Source organism: Chinchilla lanigera, unplaced genomic scaffold (assembly GCF_000276665.1).
Source record: "Chinchilla lanigera isolate Chin_1 unplaced genomic scaffold, ChiLan1.0 scaffold00033, whole genome shotgun sequence".
In the NCBI taxonomy this organism is placed as follows: Eukaryota; Metazoa; Chordata; class Mammalia; order Rodentia; family Chinchillidae; genus Chinchilla; species Chinchilla lanigera.
In genome coordinates, this window is record NW_004955434.1 from 16,491,659 (window position 1) to 16,500,449 (window position 8,791).

Below are 8,791 nucleotides of genomic sequence, written 5' to 3' on the forward strand. Positions count from 1 at the left end.
TGAACTAAATGGGAGGGGAGGAGTAAGTTCATCTGGAGTTTAAGTGACTTTTAAAATGGAGTTCAGAAACAAAACAGAGTAACCTATGCCACGTCATCAGCCATATCACGTCCAGCACCCAGGACAATTTGTAGTGAGACGCAAACTCCAAATGGATTGGGTGGCGCTGCCTGATGCAGCCCCCGCGGCCTTTTCCTTGGGCAGGCTCCACTCATTTCCTGTGGCCTTCTCAGTAGACATTTCATGCTCCTGGCCTCTGCAGTTTCTCGGGGTCTCCATAGCATGTTTGGCTTTACTGTCATAGCTTCATATATTGCCCTCTCAGGACCACAGTGCCTATCCTCCCAGGCCTTCTTCTGAGATGTGCGTGGAAGTCTTTCTGATTCCACAATTCTTGCATGATCACACCCATAAAACCAACATGTATGGTTCATTCCAGTATGAGCCCACAGCTTGCTGAGTACCCAGGGTTCCTTGTAACATGGCTGCAGAGGCCTATGATTACCTGGAAGGTTGAGCTCCGTGAAAATATCTCCTAGCTGAATCTGAATGAGCTATTTTCCCTGCAGCTTTCTTCTCATTGCAAAGTCTTTCACTTTTTGAAGTCATCCTTCCTATTGCCTGACTCAAAGTACTTAGCTTTTTAATGCTGAACTTTCCAGCAATCTAAGCTCTCCTCAATCAAAACCTTGCAATCCCTCTTTTTCCAAGAGTTTAAAAACTTTTTAAAAAGTTTAAAAACTTTTCTTTAAAAATAATAACAGCCATATTGAACATTTACATACTATACAATTTACAAACTTAAAGTGTAGTAGTAGATGGTAGTATATTGACAAAGGTGTACAACCAGGACTACACTCCAGTTTAGAATGTTTTAGTTAGTCCAATGCAAAACACTCTACCCACTAGCTATTATCTTCCAATCCCTCTCCCCTAAATCTAGGCAGCCACTGAGCTACTCTCTATCTTCATGGATTTTCCTGTTCTAGAAACTTATTTATTCATTTATTTATCTTTTATTCATGATAGGCAATGCTCACAATAACAATAAATACTTTAACATATTCAAAGAGACGGAAACCCTGGAAAGTGAACTCTCACATCATATTATAACTAGAGACTGACAATAGAAACAAACTAGAGACTGACAACAGAAACAAACTTAGAATACAGAAAAAAGATCATTTCCCAGACTAATGTAAATTTTTCTCTATTTTTTCTTGAACTTTTACTATGTCAGGTCTTACATTTCAGTCTACAGTCAATTTTAAGTTGATTATTCTTGTATATTCTTGGGGTGGGAGTCTCATTTTTCTTCATGTTAATCTTTCTCCCAGGGCTGGGGATTTAGCTCAGTGGCAAAAGCGCCTGCTTGGCAAGCGCAAGGTCATGAGTTTGGTTCCTGGTACCCGAAGAAAAACAAAAAAACAAACAAACAAACAAAAAATCTTTCTCCCAGCATAATTTACTGAGGAGACTGTCCCTTCACCAGTGTGTGCTGTGAGATGCCACCAGTTTTTGTATGTTTCTCAGGGTTGATTTTCCAGCTCTTATTTTTCCTATTATCTATCTTTTATTTCACACTTTATTTACATAAGCTTGAACATCAGGTTTTCTTATATGAAAACCATATGATATTCAAGCTTGTGTACCTGACTACTTAAGATTATGATCTCAAGACACATTCACTTTTCTATAAATGTCTCAAATTTATCTTTCTTTATGGCAGAGTAGTACACCATTGTGTATAAATATCACATTTTCTTTTTTTTAAAAAATATCACATTTTCTTTATTCATTCATCTGTCAATGGGCATGTAGGCTGTTTTCAAGGTTAGCTATTATGAATTGTGTGTTATGAACATGAGTATACATACACTATGGTATGATGTTTTTAACTCTTTTGGGAATAGCAGGGTCAAATGGAATTTCTATTTTGAGATTTTTGAGGAATCTCCACTCTGATTTCCATTGTGGTTCCTGAGTTTACGCTCCTATCAGCAAGTGTTCCTTCCTCCCCACAGCCTTGCTGGCAGTTGTTGCTGGTTCGTTTCTTGAGGGTAGCCATTTTTTTCTGGGATGAGGTGGAATATTAATGTTGCTTTACTTTGTATTTCTCAAATGGCAAGTGATGTTGAGTATTTTTTCATATATTTATTGGTGAGTTGCATTTCCTTCTCTAAGAAGTGTCTATTTTCTTGAGATACCCATTTTGGATTGGGTCTTTAAATTCAGAGGATTTAATTTTTTTTTGAGTTCTTTATACACCCTGAATGTTAGTCCTTTTTCTGAGGAGTAGCTACCAAAAGTTTTTCCCATTCTGGAGGTTGTCTCCTCACTTTGTTGGTGATTTCCTTTGCTGTACAAAAGCCTTTTAATTTAATATGACCCCATTTGTTTGATTCTTAGTATTATTTCTTCTGCAACTGGGATTTTATTTGGAAAATCTTTGCCTACACCTATGTCTTTGAGAGTTGCATATATTTTTTCTTCCATTAGATTAAGTGTTTCTGTTCTAATGTTGAAATATTTGATCAACTTAACTTTGGTTTAGTGTATGGTGAGAGATGAAGATCTAAGTGCAATTTTTGGCATGCAGATAATGGGTTTTCCCACTGTTATTTGTCAAAGAGGTTATTGTTCATCGGGCAAAGGAATTTGGCTCCTGTGTTAAAGACAGTGTGACTCAGTATGCCTGAAGTTGTTTCTGTGTTCTATTCCATTCCATTGACCCACAATGCCTTTTTTACCAATATTGTACTATTTTGATCGCTGTAGGTTTGCAGCGTGACTTGAGCTCTGAGATTGTGATGCCCCCTGGCTTTTACTTGTTGCTTGTGCTCTTCTAGGGCTCTTCTCATTCCACATGAATTTTAAGATTGCTGTCTCTGTTTCCATAAGAAATATTATAGGTATTTTGATTTAGATTGCATTAAATCTGTATAACATTTTTGGAAATATGGCCATTTTAATTATATTGGTTCTGCATATCCAGGAACAGGGGCCATCTGTCCATTTCTGATACTCTTTATGATCTCCTTTTTCAAAGTACTATAGTTTTATTGTAGAAATCTTTCATTTCCTTGATTAGGTTAATTCTTATGTATTTCATTTTTCTTGATACTATTATGAAAGGTATTATTTCCCTAAATTCTCTTTAAGTGAGTTTTGTTATTGGCAAATAGGAGCACTGTTAATTTTTGAGTGTTGACTTTACATTGAGCTATACCACTGAATTTGGTTTTTAGTTCTAGGAGTTCTCTGGTGGAATTATTATGATCTTCTATATACAGGATCATGTTATCTACAAATAAGAATAATTCGACTTCTTTCCTGTCCATAACACTCTTATTTCTGTCTCTTGCCTAATCGCTCTAGCTATTATTTTGACAACTGTGTTGAATGGAAGTAATTATAGTGGAAATCACTGTCCTATGTCTGATTTTAGAAGGAAAGCTTTCAGTTTTATTCTGTTATGTACGATATTGGCCATAGGTTGTCATGGATGGCTTTTATCAGATTAAGTCTTTCTATTCCTATTTTCTTTGGTTTTATTTTCAGTCATGAATGGATGCAAAATTTTGTCAAATGCTTTTTCTACATATATCTCTCAATTGACTTGATTATATAATTTTTGTAATTGCTTTTATTTATGTAGCAAATTATAGCTACTGATTTGCAATGTTAAACCATCTTTGCATTCCTGGAATGAATCTTACTTACATGATGTATAATCTTTTCAAGAATGTGCTGCATTCTGTTAGGCAGCATCTTATTGAAGATTTTTGTGTATATGTTCATTAAAGAGATTGGTCTGTAGTTTTGGGAGTACTGCTTCCCTTTTGATTTCATTGAACAGTTTGAAGAAAATTGATCTCAGATCTTTTCTAAAGTCCTTACAGAGTTTAACAGTGAATCTGTCAGTGAATCTGACCTGGGCTTTTTTTAGATGGTTGAAAATGACCTATTTTCAAATGACCTATTTGCTCCCAATAAACTTGGCTGGAAACAGCAACCAGTATCCAAGTACAGAAAGAACATTTAGAACTTCCTTAGCCAGAATAATTAGTCTACTGTCCTTAATCTCAGTATCCTATAAAGCCTCATTACATGAACAAAATATAGACAAATTTTCTAGACCATAATTCATGTGGTCTGAAGTACAATTGCCAATGGAGTTTCTGTTTGCAACTGAAACCTCCTAAGTGTGGCTTTAACCATCTTCCTTTTTATCAGTATTCTGGTCTTCTGAGCTCTGACAAGTATCTCCCACTAAGCTCACCGGACAGCATTGTAAGGCTTCTCTAGTTGGCATCTCCAGATCTTTCCAAACTGCTCCTGAACACAAGCTCCAAAGGTTTCTAAACCACATGGCCAGGTAGTCAGAGCAGGGACCCCACTTCCCAGAGTCAAAGTCTGTTTTAGTCACTTTCTTGTCACTGGAGCAAATACTTGGTGCCTGTAACTTAAAGAAAGAAAGGATCATTTTGGCTCACATTACAGTCCGTGATGGCCCGGTTCTAAAGAAAAAAACAGCATGGCAGAGACACATGGCAGAGGAAGCAATGCCACATTGTGGCAGCCAGGAAGAGGGAAAGGAGGTACAATCTGGGAAGGGAGATGCACCTCCCTTGGCCACACTTCTCGTGACGCATCTTTTCTGACCAGGTGTCACTTCTCAGTATCACAGTTAGGTACAGTACCCCTATGATTGTGTCAACTTTCAAAAACTCTGACTATGACAGCATGAGACTGTTGAGGGGTGCTAGATAAAAACCATGACAGATATAAACCCTAAAGCACAGGAAACAAAAGCAAAAGTAGAATAATGAGAATTATGTCAAACTAAAAGGCTTCTACACAGCAAAGCAAATAACAGAGTGAGACAACTTCTTGAACAGGAGCAGATTTCTGCACACCATAGATAAGGGGTTAATATCTAAAATATTTATTCAGTGTATTCAATAATAAGAAAATGAATAACCCAATTAAAATTAGCAAAGGGTATGACTGCACATTTCTTAAAGAAACACCTACAAATGTGTAAAAAGTATATGAAAAAGTTCTCAACACCACTATTCACCAAGGAAATGAAAATTAATACCACAATCAGATATCATCTTTTACCTGATATAATGACTATTATCAAAATTATGGAAGATAAGTGTCAGGAGAATGTGAAAACAATGGATGGAATTCTTTTACTCTGCTGGTGGAAATGATGGAGAAAGGTATTGAAATTTCTCAGCAAAATTCAAAATAGAACTAGAATATGATCCAGAAATCCCACTAGTGATTATATACTCAAGGAGCTAAAATCAGTGTGTTCAAAAGATATCTGCACTCCTGTGTTTATTGCAACATTGTTCCCAGTAGCCAAGATATGGAAACAGCAAAATGGATGATAAGGTAAAGAAAATCACACACACACACACACACACACACACACACACACACACACATTGAATACAGCCTTTAAAAATAAGAAGAAAATTCTGTCAGAGGTGACACCACGGATGTCACATAATGTTCCATAACATTATGTTAAGTGAAATAAATCAGGCACAGAAAGATAAATCCTGCATATTCTCATGTGCATGAGAATTGCAATTCTCATTGCACTTGGAATCTGAAAAACATAGATTCATAGGAGAGGAAGGTACAATGAAGGGTACCAGGAACTGGGAGAAAAAGGATGAGAGATTTTGAAGATGTTGTTCAAAGTACACAATATTTCAATTAGGGGAAATGAATTCAAGAACTCTGTTATGCAATATGGTGGCACTAGCTAATAACAATACATTGTATGTTGGACAATTGCTAGAAGAGTAAGTTTTAAGTGTTCCTACCACAGGAAAGATAAGTATGTGAGGTAATAAATATGTTAATTAGCTTAATTTAGCCATCTCACAATGTATACGTATTTCAAAACTTCAGCTTGTATATCATAAACATATAAATTTGTATTTGTCAATTTAAAAGATAAGACACTGCTAATTTCAAATGTTGGTGAATGTCTGTGAGAGGATAGTACTTACTGTTGATGCAAATATAACAATGAATTATAGTGTAAGTGAATTTAGCAGTTTCTGTTACAATTTTGTGTGCATGTGTTTTGATCCAGATGTTTTATTTCTTCAGTTCTGTCCCAAATTAATATTCTTATAAATGCCTTAAGTTTATTTATAATATATTCTTGGCAAAGTGTTTATAATACAAATGTTTATATGAAGTTTACCAAGTAGGGATGGGAACAGGTAGAGAAGAGGTATATTTAAACAAATTATAGGACATTGTTTTTCTATGGAATACTGTATTGCCACAAAAATAAATACAGAGATTCAATAGCTGACATGTAGGTGAAAAGTTAATGAACAATTTTTATTTTGATCACACTTTTTATTTTTTAAAAATTGTGTATATGCAAGTATGCGTGTATGTAAATTCATTAAATGTATAGATTTTAACCTAATCTTGATAGTCCTTACTTCCGTGCCAGGAAATAGGAGCTGAAGCATAATTAAAAGACCTTCAAACTGTTTACCATAGGTTTTTCCATTGTTCGATATGGATAATAGTTTTCCATTATTTTATCTGTGGATTTTCTTAACAGAAAAAATAAATACAAACAAAAATAACTATGTATTCAGCTGTTTCCCATCTTGCAAGATAGTGGGTGAAAAAGCCAAGAGGCCAGATACTAAAGAGACGAAACCTGAAGCCTAGAAACCTGGTGCTACTCACTCAGTTAGAAGGGGTAATGTGAAGGCCAAGAAGTCCAAGAAAGGGCAGCCCCACTGCAGCGGAAACCCTGTCCTGGGTAAAGGAATTGGTACATACTCCTGATTGCAGTGTATTCCACAAAGGCTTTGTTCAAGAGGAGGTACTCAGATGCTAAATGCAATGCTGAGAAGAAAAAGGAGAAATTTCCACTGTCACAAAATGAATTGGTGGTGACAAGAATGGTGGTACCTGGGTGGTTAAGCTTTGTAAAATGCCTGGACACTACCCTACTGAAGGTGTGCCCTGAAAGCTGCTGACCCATGGCAGAAAGCCCTTCAGTCAGCACATGAGGAAACCTTGAGCCAGCATCCCTCCCAGACCACCTTGGTCATCCTCACTGGGAACCACAGTGGAAAGGGAGTGGTTTTCCTGAAGCAGCTTGCCAGTGCCTTGCTCCTTGTGACTGGGCCTCTTCATCCTCTTAGCCTTAATCTTGTTTCTTTTTGTAGAATGCAACAGAAATTTGTCATTGCCACCTCCACAAAAATTGATACCAGCAACCAGAAAATCCCCAGACATCTCACTGATGCTTACCTCAAGAAGCAGCAGCTGCAGAAGCCCAGACACCAAGAAGCTGAGATCTTTGGCATCAAGAAGGGGAGATACCAGATTTCAGAGCAAAAGCTTGGTCAGAAAATGGTGCACTAAAAATCAAAGCTGTTCCTCAGATCTGGGTTACGTGCAATCCATTTTTGCTTTAACAAATAGAATTTACACTCACAAATTGGTGTTCTAAATTTCTAAGAACCTAATTAAATATCTGATACACTTTACTTGTGTCCCTTACCATTGTTACTGAAAATATACCTGCCTTTTTGGAGGTACGGTCGAGGCTGCTAGCATTTTGCCTCTCCTGTGAACCCTGAGTGGAGAGTGGCACAACGTGGAGTCCTCATTCTTGGCTTTGGGTTTTTTCTTGCTGTCTGGCTTCTCAGTGGTTTTTCCCCATCCTCAAGCAAAATGAAGGAGTGACATTTTCTGTTGTCTCTGAAAAAGTCAGTATAACTGGATGCAATGAGGAACACCAGTGGTTCCTCTCACTGCACGTTCCTCCCTTTCACTTACTAAGCACCCATTTCTCCTGTCTCAGTTATCCACCCGTCCCCTGCAGGCGACGCTATTCCTCAGGTGTCTAAAATCTAAACGTGCAGAAATGAGTATAAGATTATTTCTTTACTAGCTAGAAACGTGCACACTGCCTAAAACACAGTCCATGCATTTTGATCATTGCATTGAAAGCGTCTCCGTTCTATGGATATTTGGTTTTCATTTATTTATTATTATATGTAATATAATAAATAGCCTGGATGCATACAAAGAGCAAATATCTAGAACAAATTTCTAGGTATTTGTTTTTTGCTGGGTCAGAGGATCTCTGCGTTTTAACTTCGGTAGACAGACCCAGGCTACCCTCTAGTTGTTATACCAGCTCTGATGCCTGGTTATGTATAAGACTCTCCCCCATCAGTTCTATTGAGACAGTTTACAAATGGTAAAATTCATGGTCACTGCACTTTGTGAAAGCACCATCAATATGATTTCCATCACCTTAGAGAGTTCCTCAGGCTCTTTTACAGCTTTCTAGCAACCAGATCAGGTTGGCATTGCCACTTTCCAGAATGTTAGAAAGTAAGCAGCCGTTTGAGTCTAGCTTTTTAGCACAATACCTTGAATTTTTCATGTTTATGGTTCAGTTCAGAAATCTTTTTATTATTAACAAATTTTCCAATGTATTTATATATATTGCTATATCCTAAACCCCAGTGAAAAAACTTTGGGTTGCTTACTCTTACTAATGGTGAATAAAGCTGCTTCAAACATTTGCAAAAATATGTATTCAAAATAGGCTAATTATCCTTCATATTTGTTTAATAAGCTATCATTTTCTGATTCATTGACAGTGCTCCCTTATGCAACACATACCTGTTCTATTTCATTGTGCATTCGTTAACTTCTAATTAGTAATTCATGTGTTTAAAAGTATGATTTAGGACAATATGACTTAATT

The 8,791-nt window shown here is 36.8% G+C and overlaps 1 pseudogene; it reads left to right on the plus strand.

Moving 5' to 3' along the window:
- The first annotated feature begins 481 nt into the window (after nucleotides 1-481).
- Nucleotides 482-7,519, plus strand: LOC102016511 (annotated as a pseudogene).
- Nucleotides 7,520-8,791: the final 1,272 nt, after the last annotated feature.